The sequence below is a fragment of the Ambystoma mexicanum genome, chromosome 13, assembly GCF_040938575.1.
Source record: "Ambystoma mexicanum isolate Mex_15411 chromosome 13, UKY_AmexF1_1, whole genome shotgun sequence".
Taxonomy (NCBI): Eukaryota; Metazoa; Chordata; class Amphibia; order Caudata; family Ambystomatidae; genus Ambystoma; species Ambystoma mexicanum.
The window spans coordinates 81,587,420-81,602,388 of NC_090938.1; positions in this window are offsets into that span (position 1 = coordinate 81,587,420).

The window sequence follows — 14,969 nt, forward strand, 5'->3', positions numbered from 1 at the left end:
GAATTAAGAAGGTGTATGCAGGAATCTACTCCAGTCTTAAATGTTACTGTGTATACGTGTGGCTGCAGACTGGTGTTAGAAGGCAGTTCTAGGGGTTTTGACTTTTCCCTTTTAACCCTCTTATCCTGCTTTCTGGTGTTCCTAATTTCCTTCCCTATCCACAACCTCTCCCTAATCCCTCCTTCCCCCAGTGGCTGCCACGTGGTAGGTACCCAGTGATTCTAGTATCAGGAGACTGTGCCAATCACGGGTGGAGGGGTCGATCTATTTGGCTTCTGTGGTTTGGGGGAGGGTGCTGTTATCAACAATGTCTGACGCTGTGGGCGTATCAGCAGGTTTGTCAGTGATATGGTCCACCCCACTCAAACCCTGAGAGTCTTTCAATTTCCCTTCCTCCTCACCTGATGAAGACGAGAAGTCCAACTTCTTTCCACGAGGTCGACGAGTAAAAGTCCTCCTCTCCTTGTCTAGATAGGGTCTGCCTCGGGAGGAAGCCACCGCGACCCTTTGGGAATGAATTCACGGGGACTCCCCCCCCCCGCGACAGACAAGTGCGGCAAGGGGAAAAGCCTTACGGCACAAAAAACCCCTTTGGGGTGTAGGTATCTGATGATGCGGAACGAGAGGAAGATCCAAAGCCAGCTGAATACGGGAGACCGGCAAAACTGACGGTAGGGTGTAGCAATAAGTGTAGAGCAGGCCCTGAATGTGAACGGGGGGGGCCAGAGAGAGAAATTAAAACAAGTAAGGCAGGAGGAAAGAAGGGAGGAGAGCAAACCGTGCCCGCGTACAAGAAGGAGCACCGGTAAGAGAGAGAGAGAGGACAACAGGAGGAAAATAGGACAGGAGCGGAACTCCGCTAAGCGAGAGTACAGTGGAGCGCTCGCAACGAAGAAGAATTCAGAAGTTGCAACGCGCCGAACCGCCGAGCGTGAACAGAGAAGTACACACAGCGGCGGCCATGTTGGAAAGGACTAGAACGTAAACCGCGCTAGTGAGCACAACGTGGCGGCACTGTCTCATGACCGCCATGTTTCCACCTCTTCCATAGCCGTCAGGAACCAGCGGTTGTGACAGTATGCCCCCCTCGAAGTCGGGTTCCCCCTGGCTTGCCGGGATGTAATCTGTGTAACTGACGTAACAAGCGGGGAGCATGTACATGGATCCTAGGTTCCCAGGTATCTTCCGAGGAAGGATACCCCTTCCAATGAATAAGATATTCAAGGCGACCTCTGCGATAACGTGAATCCCGGATATGGGAGACCTCGTATTCTTCAGAGATGGGAGCAGACAAAGTAGGGAGACTGGGGGTATTCTGTTTCCTGTTCCCTGATTTGAAGGGACGTAATTGAGAGGCATGAAAGGTCGGATGTATGCGACTAAGATTGTTAGGCAGTTTGAGGCGATAAGCCACCGGATTGATCCTGGATAGAACATCGAAGGGACCAATAAATCGGGGGGATAGTTTAGAAGGGCGTACCCAGCGGGGTAAAAACTTAGTGGATAGCATGACCTTAGATCCTCTATTCCACTCCGGTACAGGTCTCCGGTGTTTATCCGCTTGTAGTTTGTTACGGGTATTGGCCTTTAGAAGACTTTGGTTGGCGGTGTCTGGCTTCCTTTAATCTAGACAGAGAGTTTTCCAAGGATGGTATGGGAGTCTCAGTCCAGAAGGTAGGTACTATGGATTTAGGATGGTACCCATACGTACAAAAGAAAGGGCTGATTCCCAGTGCGCTGTGTACTGAATTGTTATAAGAAAACTCAGCTGTTGGTAAGAGGGACACCCAGTTGTCCTGTTGTTGGTTGATGAAACACCTCAAATACTGCTCAAGAGTACCGTTTAGCCTTTCTGTCTGCCCGTTGGTCTGTGGGTGAAACCCAGAAGATAGAGCCCTTTCGATACCCAGTAGTCTGCACAAGGCTGTCCAGAACTTTGAGGTGTATTGGCTCCCACGGTCAGACACGATCTTTTTGGGGAGACCATGTAATCTGAAGATATCTTTCATGAAGACTTCCGCCATAAGGGAGGCCGAAGGTATTCTGGGTAAGGGGGAAAAATGAGCCAACTTCGAGAAGGAGTCCACAGTTACCATGATACAGGTACAGCCCTGGGAATTTGGTAGGTCTACGATGAAATCTGTAGATATGTGCTTCCAGGGGCCTGATGGAATCGGGTCTTGTTGAAGCAGGCCAAGGGGACTTCGAGTGGAATGCTTATTTTGCATACAGATAAGACAGGTCTGGATGTATGCCTGAGTATCGGCTCGCATACCGGGCCAGTAAAAAGATCTCTGCAGTAATTCCAGGGTCCCTCGTAATCCTCTATGTCCGGCTACCCTTGAGTCGTGGCACCACTGGAGAGCTTGTATTCTGAGGTCCTGTGAAGGAAGGATGAGCCTTCCTCGAGAGAAGTACAGACCGTCCCTCAGATCCACCGGAGTCCTCCCCACTTGCATGAGTGTTTCTTCAGGGGAAAGAGATCTTTCTCTCACTTTTTCCAGGAAAGACGATACGGCGGAAATGATCTTGATATGGGGAAACATGAGTTCTTTCTCGTATCCCAGTGAGGTCTCATCTCTGCGGGATAAGGCGTCCGCAACCTGGTTTTGGGTTCCGGGTATGTATGTTATGAGAAAATGGAACTGTGCAAAGAAATGTGCCCATCGGGCTTGTCTGGTGTTATAGCACTCTTGTTGACGTAGGATCTGTAGGTTCTTGTGATCAGTCCGTATCAGGAACGGGTGTAAGCTTCCTTGGAGAAGATGTCTCCATTCAAGACAAGCCAGTTTCATGGCTAAAAGTTCCTTTTCTATAACGGAGTAGTTCTGTTGGCTAGGGTTGAGGGTCTTTGAGAAATAGGCGATGGGATGTTCTTGACCCTGATTTGTTTGTAGGAGAACGGCGCCAACCGCACCCGCAGAGGCGTCGGTCTCAAGAATAAAGGGGAGTAGTTGGTCTGGCTGTCTCAGTATAGGGGCTGAACAGAACCTTCTTTTCAGGCAGATGAAACTCTCTTCGGCTTCCCTGGACCATTGAAATGGCCTGGAGGCTTTCTTCAGTAAGGAGGTGATGGGCAGGGTGAGTCGGGTGAATTCGGGAATAAACTTCCGGTAAAAGTTGGCCAGTCCAAAAAATCTTTGGATCTCTTTAACCGATGAAGGGGAAGGCCAGCCTAGTATAGCTTCGACCTTCTTTGGATCCATGGTGATTCCCTCGCTGGATAAGATGAAGCCCAAATAGGAGACAGAGGACTTAGCGAAAGCATACTTTTCCGGCTTGACCAGTAAATGATGATGCCGCAGCCTGCGTAATACTTCCTTCACATGACGGGTATGTTCTTCGGGTTGACGGGAGTAAACCAGAATATCGTCTAAATAGACAACGGTATTTTGACCCAAGAGATCTGAAAATATACGGTCCATAAACCTTTGAAAGATTGAGGGCGCGTTGACCAATCCGAACGGCATTACTTGATATTCGAACAATCCATAGGGAGTGCGGAAAGCCGTCTTCCATTCGTCACCAGTTCTGATGCGGAGCAAATGATAGGCATTCCGTATGTCGAGTTTGGAAAACACTACCGAACCTTGGACGGCCTCCAGGATCTCAGAGATGATGGGCATAGGGTACCGGTCCTTGATGGTAAGTTGGTTGAGCCCTCGGTAATCGATACAAGGTCTTAGGTCTTTGGAGTCCCTCTTTGGAATGAAGAATAAAGATGCTCCTGCTGGTGATCTGGACGGTCGTATAAGTCCATTGGCTAAGTTGTCATCTAAGTAACGTCTAAGGACTTCTTTTTCCGACAATGAAAGGGGATACATCCTACAAAACGGAACCAGAGCCTGAGGGACTAAGTCTATCCTACAGTCCTCCTGTCGGTGAGGAGGAAGTTCCATAGGTTGTTGGTCTTGGAACACTGTGGCGTACTCCTGGAAACTGTTTGGGATACAGTGGATCGTGCTCCTCTCTGGGGCACACCCCATCTTGACGCTTTCGAACAAGGGTCCTGGAAGACACTTCTCCTGGCAGAAGGCCGAATGAAAACTTAGGAGATTTGCCGACCAATCGATGGTAGGGTTGTGTTGTCGGAGCCATCCAATCCCCAAAATGACTGGGAAATGAGCTGCTCGGATTATGTCGAAGTTCAGTACTTCAGTGTGTTGTTGAATGGATACTCGTACCTCCTCTGTGGTATGGGTAATGAGGCCGGAGCACAGAGGGGTACCATCTACACCCTCTACCTTCTGGTCTTCCTTCTTGGCTATCCTACGAAGGCCTATCTTGTCGGCCCATAGGGTTTCCAGGAAGTTTCCGGCTGCTCCACAATCCAGCAGGGCCAGAGTCTCTATTTCCTTTCCTCTGAACTGAAGCTGGACAGATATCACCATAAGACGTTGGTCCTCCGAGGGTTGAGCAGAAGTAACTGAAAGTGTTACATAGGAACTGAGAAAAGCCCCTCGGTAGTCCGTCCTACCAACTACCGAGGGCGTTCGTTTCCCGAACGTCTGGCAGGTACATCTGGGCAGTCTCTCAAGAGGTGAGTGGAGGAGCCACAGTATAGACACAGGCTGCCTTCTCTTCTCCTCTTCTTCTCTTCAGCTGTCAAGGGCGATCTGGTTGTTCCTATCTGCATAGGTTCTTCCCGGGTGGATGGACGAGCGGCAGGTGAGGAGGTCGATGGGTGAGTCTCGGGGTAGGAACTGACGTTACAGGTCTTTCTCTTTTCATTTCTCCTTTCAGACAACCGAAAATCTATTCGTACCACTGCTTTTATGAGATCTGAGAAAGAATCAGGGCGAGGGATTCTAGTGAGCTCGTCCTTTAGCTCTTCGCGCAAACCTCTCATGAAGATGGTTTATTGAGCCTCTTCTTGCCAGCCGGCTTCAGCAGCTAGTCTTTTGAAGGAGGATATGTAAGTGAGTAGGTCAGAACCACCCTGACGTACATCCAACAGGTCTTCACTAGCCTGGTGGGCGCTTTCAGTGCGAAGAAATGCCTGCTTGAGAAGATCCTTGAATGCTACATAGTCCTGTAATACTGGGTCGGACCGGGACACCAGAGGGGTAGCCCAGGCTAGGGCATTTCCAGTCATGTGAGTGATCATAAATCCCACTTTGGCATGATCAGAGGAAAAGGGTGTCTGTCTGAATGTGAAATGGATATTACAAGCCTCCAAGAATTCTTTGACTTTTTTCTCAGATCCGTCAAATTTACCCGACACCAGAGGCAAAGGCGGTAAATCTGTGACTTGCTGTTCTCTGGCGGTGACTCTCTGTTGGAGAGCGGTATTTGCCGTTTGAAGTGCTTGAACTTCCAGGTTTAAGTTTTGTACTGCCGCAACCAATTCTTGAAGTTGCTGGGGAGTTGCCATGTCTGTATCTTGGCGTTGCAAGCTATCAACAATGTCTGACGCTGTGGGCGTATCAGCAGGGTTGTCCGTGATGTGGTCCACCCCACTCAAACCCTGAGAGTCTTTCAATTCCCCTTCCTCCTCACCTGATGAAGACGAGAAGTCCAACTTCCTTCCACGAGGTCGACGAGTAAAAGTCCTCCTCTCCTTGTATAGATAGGGTCTGCCTCGGGAGGAAGCCACAGCGACCCTTTGGGAATGAATTTGCGGGGACTCCCCCCCGCGACAGACAAGTGCGGTAAGGGGAAAAGCCTTACGGCACAAAAACCCCTTTGGAGTGTAGGTATCTGATGATGCGGAACGAGAGGAAGATCCAAAGCCAGCTGAATACGGGAGACCGGCAAAACTGACGGTAGGGTGTAGCAATAAGTGTAGAGCAGGCCCTGAATGTGAACGGGGGGGGTCAGAGAGAGAAACTAAAACAAGTAAGGCAGGAGGAAAGAAGGGAGGAGAGCAAACCGTGCCCGCGTACAAGAAGTGAGCACCGGTAAGAGAGAGAGAGAGGACAACAGGAGGAAAATAGGACAGGAGCGGAACTCCGCTAAGCGAGAGTACAGTGGAGCGCTCGCAACGAAGAAGAATTCAGAAGTTGCAACGCGCCGAACCGCCGAGCGTGAACAGAGAAGTACACACAGCAGCGGCCATGTTGGAAAGGACTAGAACGTAAACCGCGCTAGTGAGCACAAGGTGGCGGCACGGTCTGACGACCGCCATGTTTCCACCTCTTCCATAACCGCCAGGAACCAGCGGTTGTGACAGTTGTACCCTCACCCTCTAGTGTTGAATCTTGACAGAATAAGCCGCCCCCGATTTTGGGGTAATTGTACCATCCAGGCCAAATGGAGTTGAGTTCTCCCCCTTTAGTGCAAGTGCTAAAAGCCTTGCAAGATATATAGCTTGAGTTAGTAAATGCCTGTCAGGAAGCTAGTACTTTGAAGGCTCAGGTGCAGGGGTTGGTGGCACAAGGAACACCACTGGAGGCTGCCTCAGACAGTTCTTCTGGTGAGGCCACATCCAGTAAGACGTCCACTCTAATTGTACAACCCCCTAGTAGTGTGCCTTTGGCAGCACCTGAGAGGTTTTCAGGAGATCCACGAAAATGTCTTATGTTCCTGACACAATGTAGATTATATTTCTTATGTAAACCCACTGCTTTTGAGACTATACAGGCCAGGACCGCGTTTGTGATTTCTTATCTAACAGGAGATGTGGCTGCTTGGGCAATGCCATTGCTTCAAAAAGATGACCCTCTATTATACAACTAGGATGGGTTCTTGGGGGAGTTTGGGAGGTTATTTGATAGAAGAGAGGTATATTTGGCCCAGGATAAAGAATTACTGGGTTTACGACAAGGGACACGGGATTTGGTGTCATATGTGGTGCAGTTCAATAGGTTAGTAAACGAAACAGATTGGCCAGAGAATAAACAGTGTTATTCTATCAAGGTTTAAGGGAAGAGTTGAAATACGCCATTGCTCTGGTGGACCCTCAACCTAAGGGTTGCACAGCCATGATCGATTTGGCTTTAAGATTAGATCATTGCATGAATGAAAGGAAAGGAGATTAAAAAAGACCAGAGAGCGCCCCTTTGTGAGGTTGGAAAGGTGTATAGGGAACAGGATTGGGGAAGTGGAGCCTATGCAAATAGGGGGTGTGAGAGGGCCACTATCGGTTGCAGAGAAAGAATTGTAAGAGCAATAATTTGTGTGCGTATTGTGGGCAAGCAGGACATTACATCAGGACATGCCCTAATACTCCTAAAAAAGGAGCAGGAGGGGGCAAGAGGAACAAGGAGGTGGGAAAAGGAGGGGGCCGGCCTTAGGGGGAACGCAGATGTCTGTCCCGTTTAAAGAACAGTTCCCAGACTGGGTAGCCAATACAGTTGGAAAAAAGAATTCACACTTGTATCTATGGGTAACATTGATTTTTGCAGATTCTAAACAGGTGGTGCAGGCCATGGTTGACTCTGAGGCTAAAGGGAATTTTATTGATATCGCTTTGGCCAATCATTTGAAATTGCCCCTTCGAGAGAGGTCGCAGGTAGAGGGAGTTCAGTCAGTGTATGGGTCGCCACTCATTTCGGGACCAATCATGCAACAAACACAACCTCTGCAAATGAAGTGTGGGTCAGGACATATGGAGGAAAGGATGTTTGATTTAATAGCTGCTCCACAATTTGGACTTATTTTAGGAATACCCTGGCTAGTGCAACACAACCCCCGCATTGATTGTGTCTGGCGGGAGGTATTTTTTGAGAGACCCGAGTGTGGCAAATATGTGGAAGGGGAATTTGGTCCTGTTTTTTTTCTGGCTGACAAGACACCCTCACTACAGGTGACCGGAGCAGTAGGGGTGGAAATTCCTCCTCAGTATTCTGAGTTTATGGGGGTCTTTGACAAGGGTGGGGCAGAAAGGTTACCCCCTCATAGACCCTATGATTGTGTCATCGAACTAGAGCCTGGAGCTAAGTTGCCTTGTAGCAGAATATATGCTTTGACAGAGACAGAGAACCAGCATCCGAAGGAGTATTTGGATGATATGTTGGGGAAGGGTTTCATCAGTCATTCCACTTCTCCAGTATCGTCCCCCTTATTTTTGGTGTCAAAAAAAGAAGGAACCCTCAGGACTTGTACTGATTACTGGGCTTTGAATAAGGTAACAGTGAAAACTAGGTGTCCATTGCCATTAATTTCTGTATTGCTGGACCAAGTAAAGTCAGCAGTGTTTTATACCAAGTTGGACTTAAGAGGGGCCTATCACTTGATACGAGTAAAGGAGGGGGATGAGTGGAAAACCGCATTCAGAACTAAATTTGGTTTGTTTGAATATTTGGTAATGCCTTTCGGACAGTGCAATGCGCCGGTCACATTCCAATACTTCATGCAAGAGGTGCTTAGTGAGTTTATTGATGTATTTGCCATTGTATATATTGATGAAATATTGATTTATACATCCTCAAAGTAACAGCATGTGGAACATGTGAGGGCAGTATTTAAAAGGTTGCAGGAATATCAGTTGTATGTAAGACTTGAGAAATGTGCTTTTCACTCAGAGCAGGTTGAGTTTTTGGTGTTCGTTCTAGCTCCCACAGGTATTGTTATGGATGATGCTAAGGTGCTCGCAGTCACAGAGTGGCACAGTCCTCAATGTATTAAGGACATCCAGTCCTTCCTGGGGTTTGCTAACTTTTATTGCAGATTCATTTCCAATTTCTCAAACATTGTGACACCCATAATTAGGTTATTGAGAAAGGCCACAAGGTTTAGTTGGGATGCAGAAGCAGAAGGAGCCTTTCAGGAATATAAGCAGGCATTTACATCAGCTCCAATATTGAGACATCCAGACTCACAAAAGCCATTTCAGGTGGAAATGGACACTTCTAATACAGCAGTGGGAGCGGTGTTGTCCCAGAATGATGAGGAGGGGGTTTGGCATCCGGTGGCCGTCTATTCTAGCATACTTACTAGTTGCGAACAGAACTATTCCATCACTGACAAAGGAATTGTTGCCTATTCGGGCGGCTTTTCTGGAGTGGAGCACTATTTTTTGAGTAGCCAGATGTCAGGTGGTGGTAGTTACAGATCATAGGAATTTGCAATACTTCAAAACTGCTCACATCGTCAGTCCACGCCTATTGAGGTGGTCACAATATTTCAATGAGTTTGACTGTGTTGTCACTTTTCGACCTGGCAGGAAGAATAGAAAGGCAGATGCCTTAACCAGGCAACAGAATCTACAAAATGTGGTGACAGAGGTTAAGGCAATCATTCCGCCTGAGAGAGTGGTCAGGGCTATGACAGAAAAACTGATGGAAAAGGTAAAGACAAGTATGAAGCAGAGAGGAGTGAGATGGGGTGGGGGATCCATTACAAACTATCAGAAAGGGTCTTCCTTATTATGCAGGGAAATTGTTTTTGCCCTCCCAGGAATTACAAGAGAAAGCCATGTACTTGTGTCAGAATTCACCCCTTGCAGGACATTCAGGACGTCAAAAGATTCAGCATTTGTTAGAAAAGTGTTTCTGGTGGCCAAATCTGAAAAAAGATGGGATTGAGTACATTCAAAGATGTGAAACATGTGTTCGCACTGAGGCGGACCAGGTCAGAAAGGCGGGGTTGCTCCAACCTTTACCTACACCTGAGAGAGCTTGGACACATTTTTCCATGGACCTTATTACTGACCTTCCACCCGATAATCAACATGACACCATATGGCTGGTGGTGGATTGTCTATCGAAACACACGCATTTTGTGCCATGTGTTGGTATTGCTAGTGCTGGGCAACTAGCAGAGTTATTTCTGCAACACACTGTAAGATTTCATGGCATTCCCCAAACTATTGTTTCAGACAGAGGGCCTCAATTCACTTCCAAGTTTTGGCGTGCCTTCTATAAAATGTTGGGAATTGACTGTGCTCTGTCCACCAGCTATCATCCCCAGACTGATGGGCAGACGGAGAGAGTCAATCAGACTTTGGAATAGTGTTTACGTTGCTATTTGGGGGATAGTATAGAGTCATGGGTACGAGCATTGTGGTTAGCAGTATTTATAAACAACAATACCAAACATGCCTCGCTAAGCATGGCACCAAATGAATGCTTGTATGGGCATGAGCAAAACATGTTACCAGAGAGTTTACTGGAAGTGGAACAGATTCCTGTATTACAAGAAAGGAAGCAGTTGCTTCTAGACTTTAAACAGAAGGCACAATCCAACTTGGAGAAGGCTAAGGCAGCCTACAAGAAGCAGGCAGACAAGAAACATCAGGAAGCTCCCCAATACAAGGCAGGAGATCGGGTTTGGTTGTCTACACAGAATTTGCCATTGATGGGGCCACGCAAACTTGCACCATGTTTCATTGGCCCCTATAAAACTGTACAGTATTTCTCTGCAGGGGCTGTGAAACTACGTCTATCTGTCAATTTCAAGATACACCCGGTATTCCGTTTGTCTTTGATTAAACCTGCAGCTCCTGGGATCCAGACACAGAGGCCTCCACTGATCGTGAAGGATGGGCAATTGGAATATGAGGTGAAGCGAATTCTGAACTCTAGGAGACGGTAGCAGGGATTATGGTATTTGATTCAATGGAGTGTCTATGGTCCTGAGGACGGCTCGTGAGAGCCCGCAAGTGAAGTTCATGCTCCCAGACTGGTGCAGCAATTTCATTTGAGACATCCAGAAAAACCTGGTCCTGGGAAGAGCCCAGGGAGAGGAGGTAATGTCAGGAATTGGGGCATGAGAGCGGTCAGGAAGCATGTGTGGTTCTAGAGACTTCAGTTCCCAGCATGCTTGGTGAAAAACTGTAGTCATTCGTGCTTCGCGCAGATTAACATCTGAAGGCTCATTGCAGTTCCTACTTCAACCACGGGCTGCCGTGCTCAGGTGTGGCTTATTGAGAGTATGCAGCACAGGCGGTCATGACGCCATGTAGGAGAACTTTTGGAGATCTGAGGAACGCCGAAGGAATGCTTCAGTACATTCATTCCGGGCGGCGGTGGAGAGCGTTCTCTGGAGGATTCAACACGCTGCTACGTTTGGTTCGGGTCATTTCCCACGGGAGGCCCGAGCTGTCAGTTAAGTGCTGGGAAAACAGATATGGGCATGTTTTTTCCTGGTGCACTGTATTAACTTTTGGTAGGCAACAAGCATTGGGGAAGTCAGTGGGCATAAGGCTAATATGGACGTTTAAAGGCAATTTCATGCAGAATGGCTCCGTAGAACCTCGCCTTCCCCATTGCCTAAAGACTATCACTGCGTTGTCAAGCTAAATTTGGGAGCATTACAGGCAGCATTAACATTCCCTCTTCCATGTTCTGCTTATGTGTGCTTACGCTCACTCTCGGGCCATGTGTTTGTCTCATTCATGAAGGGAGCCATTCCCGTGTTTGTTTCATTACTGCTTGCTCTGCGATTAAGTGTTGCAACGTCCTGTGCTACATGTCAAGTTTACTATGTCAGTGTGGCAATATGTTTTTGTATTCATATGTGAAATATTCACACACTTTATGTTAAATGCATATGCTTCATGTGGCTAAGTTTGCTAAAGCATCAGATTATGTTAGGAGGTACAGGGCAGGAGTTGTTCGTAGGAATTAAGAAGGTGTATGCAGGAATCTACTCCAGTCTTAAATGTTACAGTGTATAAGTGTTGCTGCAGACTGGTGTTAGAAGGCAGTTCTAGGGGTTTTGACTTTTCCCTTTTAACCCCCTTATCCTGTTTTCTGGTGTTCCTAATTTCCCCTTCCCTATCCACAACCTCTGCCTAATCCCTCCTTCCCCCAGTGGCTCCCACGTGGTACCCTGTGATTCTAGTATCAGGAGCCCGTGCCAACCACGGGTTGAGGGGTCGATCTATTCGGCTTCTGTGGTTCGCAGGAGGGTGTCGTACCCTCATCCCTCTAGTGTTGAATCTTGACAGCCGGGCTATTGGTCCTTCCCATTGTTACGGTCATCAAGTGGCCCATCCCGGCCTTCTGGTAGATGGAGGTTAGGTTGATGGCCTCCACTGGGTTTGCCCAATGATGCTTTTTCACCCAGCGTTGTATGGGTGTGGAAATAGAGAGCCTATATGTATTGTTCCAGGATGATTTGGTCAGTCATCTCAGCTGGGTTGGAGGCAGCCGGTTGTAGCCACTTATCTGCTAGGTCTTTACTACTATTGAAATATTGTCAGGGAGTCTCCCCTCTATATAGTCTTGTCTCTCGGAACTTGATCCAGTATGTCTCTTTGTCGTGACCCATGTGTTCCAAGATAGATTTCTTTGTTTCGACTAAAGGTGTATCCCCTGAGGGGTTGGCGGCCTGGTAGGCGCTTTGCATCTCTCCGGTCATGAGAGGGGTGATATATTATCCCTATTTTTCCTGAGGCCAGCCAGCGATGCGGGCCACCCATTCATAATTTCCCAAGAAATGTGCAGGGTTTTCCCCTGGGGTGTAATTCTGTAGGACACATATGGGGACCTGAGGAGTTAGCTGTAGGGTGGACATGTCCACCATCTGGTGGAATGTGCCCAATAGCCTCTCTGGTAAATTGAATTTAGAAGTGTGCCCAAGATCCTCTGTGAAAGTTGCATTTAGAAGTGTGCCCAATAGCCACTCTGTGAAAATTGCATTTAGAAGTGTGCCCAATAGACACTCTGGAAAGCTGCATTTAGAAATGTACCCAATAAACACTCGGGAAAGTTGCATTTAGAAGTGTGCCCAATAACCTCGCTGTGAATTTAGTAGTGTTCCCAATAACCACTCTGTGAAAGTTGCATTTAGAAGTGTGCCCAATAACCCCTCTGTGAAATTTAGAGATGTACCCATTAGCCTCCATGAGAGCTACATTTAGAAGTGTGCCCAATAGCCACTCTGTGAAAATTGCATTTAGAAGTGTGCCCAATAGCCTGGTAAATTGAATTTAGAAGTGTTCCCAATAGCCTCGCTGAAAATGGATCTTAATAGTGCGCCCAGTAGCCTCTCTGTGGAAAACTGAATTTAGGTATGGGCCCAATATCCTCTGTGAAAGCTGCATTTGAAGTGTGCCCATTAGCCACGCTGTGAAAGCTGCATTTAGAAGTGCTACCAATAGCATCTGTGAAAGTTGATTATAGAAGTGTATCCAATAGACACTCTGGAAAGTTGCATTTAGAAGTTCGCCCAATAACCTCTCTGGAAAATTGAATTTAGAAATGTGCCCAGTAGACGCTGTGCGAAAATTGCATTTAGAAGTGTACCCAATAACTTCTGCGAGAGTTACACTTAGAAGTGTGCCCAGTAGCCTCGCTGATAAATTGAATTTAGAAATGTTCCCAATAGCCTCTGTATGGAAAATTGTACTTAAGTTTGCCTAGTTGCCTCTCTGTGGAAAATAGAACTTAGAAGTTCGCCCAGTACCCTATCTGGGAAAGTTGCATTTAGAAGTTTGCACACTGAAAGAGCATATAACCATTCATACCACACCCCACGCTTACTCTCTCCTTTACATCACCACTCAACTAGAACACAGAGATACTATGACACCATTCGGTATAACTGTTCTCATACGAACATCCGCCGCTTACTCCACATCATTCTATGTAAACACTGCTGATCTCACACCCTCAGCCAGGCGTTTTCCCCAGGCCTAACGCAGCCACATCCATTCCGGATTTATCCTGCCAGAACGAACACATTCTCCTGATCTCTCAACCACCACACCTACCGATAAGAATCAGCTATTACACGCGTACCGCACGAGCTGCACACATATCCGGTGCACACACGCACCTTTTTGACTCTCCCTACTCTCTCTACTGATCTGAACTTCGGTTCCCAAGGGCGTTCAACCTACCAGCGCCTTCAGACCATACCAATGGTATATAAGGCGCTATATAAGTGCAAAATAACAATAACAATAACAACAATCTGTGCTTGTTGTATTTCCAAGGTCTGCTGGAAGGCCTGGTGGTCTGCTTCAGCCTGCTGGCTGTCTAGGCGTAGAGCCTGTTGGAGCTGCTGCTGGCCCTTGGCTAGTGCCTTCAGAATGGTTTCCATGGCGTTCTTCGAGGACATTCCACCGCTGCCACCACTTGTGACACTCTGGGCACAATCAGCATGGACTACTTGGCAAGTGTTCAACAACCATTTATTATAGAGGCATGTCTGTCAACCCAATTAGGGACAGTGCTGGTTTCCTCCCAGGGGCATCTCTGTCGTTCTTGTTCCGTTAATCCTCCCTGAATGTTCTCTTATCCCTTAAGGCCTGATTCGATCTCCTCTGTCTTCCTTCTCTTTTTTAAAAGGGCCCAAACAAACTCCTGCTCTTCCAATACGCCTTCTCCCATGGCTGGCTGGGGAGGGGCAAGGAACACAGGCTTTGATATCTCCTGCTGTGGACCTCTTTCTCTTCTCTGTGGGTGCCACCGCTGGTTTGTGGCTATTAGCACCCTGACTCCCTTCTGAGCGCCAGAAAGGGGATGCTTGTTCTATCTTTAGCCCTTCGCAGAGCTTCCTGGCTGAGGCCTGAGTGCCCTTTATCTGAGCCGTGCAGGGGGGATGGGTAACCGTGCAGCTAGTTCCTCTGGCTGCATGCTCTTGGGTGCTGCTCTCAGGGCTCCGGCTCTCACGCTGGAGTTCTGCTGTGGTGAAACCTCCCCTTTTGTGATGTAAGTCGATGATGGCCGTGTCCGTTGTGAGGCACAACCTGCTGCAGTGAGACCTGGCCCGCTCTGATGTATGGTGATGACGGCTGCTTGTGTGAGTCGGAGGCCTGCTGAGATGAGGCCTGGCCCCTTCTGATGTAAGCCGACTCTGTGAGGCTGGTGGTCCATAACACCCACGCCCCCCCCTCCAAGCCGTGATGTTCGGCAAGGGGGGGGGATCTGGATGTATGGTCGTCTTGAGATAGGCGACTTTCAGGGAGGTGGATGGAAGTGAAGAAAAGGATTGTAGGGACAGAAACCAGCGCAGGACCTTCAGAGTTGAATCCTTATAGTGTGCCAACCAGACCAACGGGGCGTGATCTGTCAGCAACGTGAAGTGATATGATGTGATATGATTGATTATTTATAATGCGCTTAATATCCGGAGGT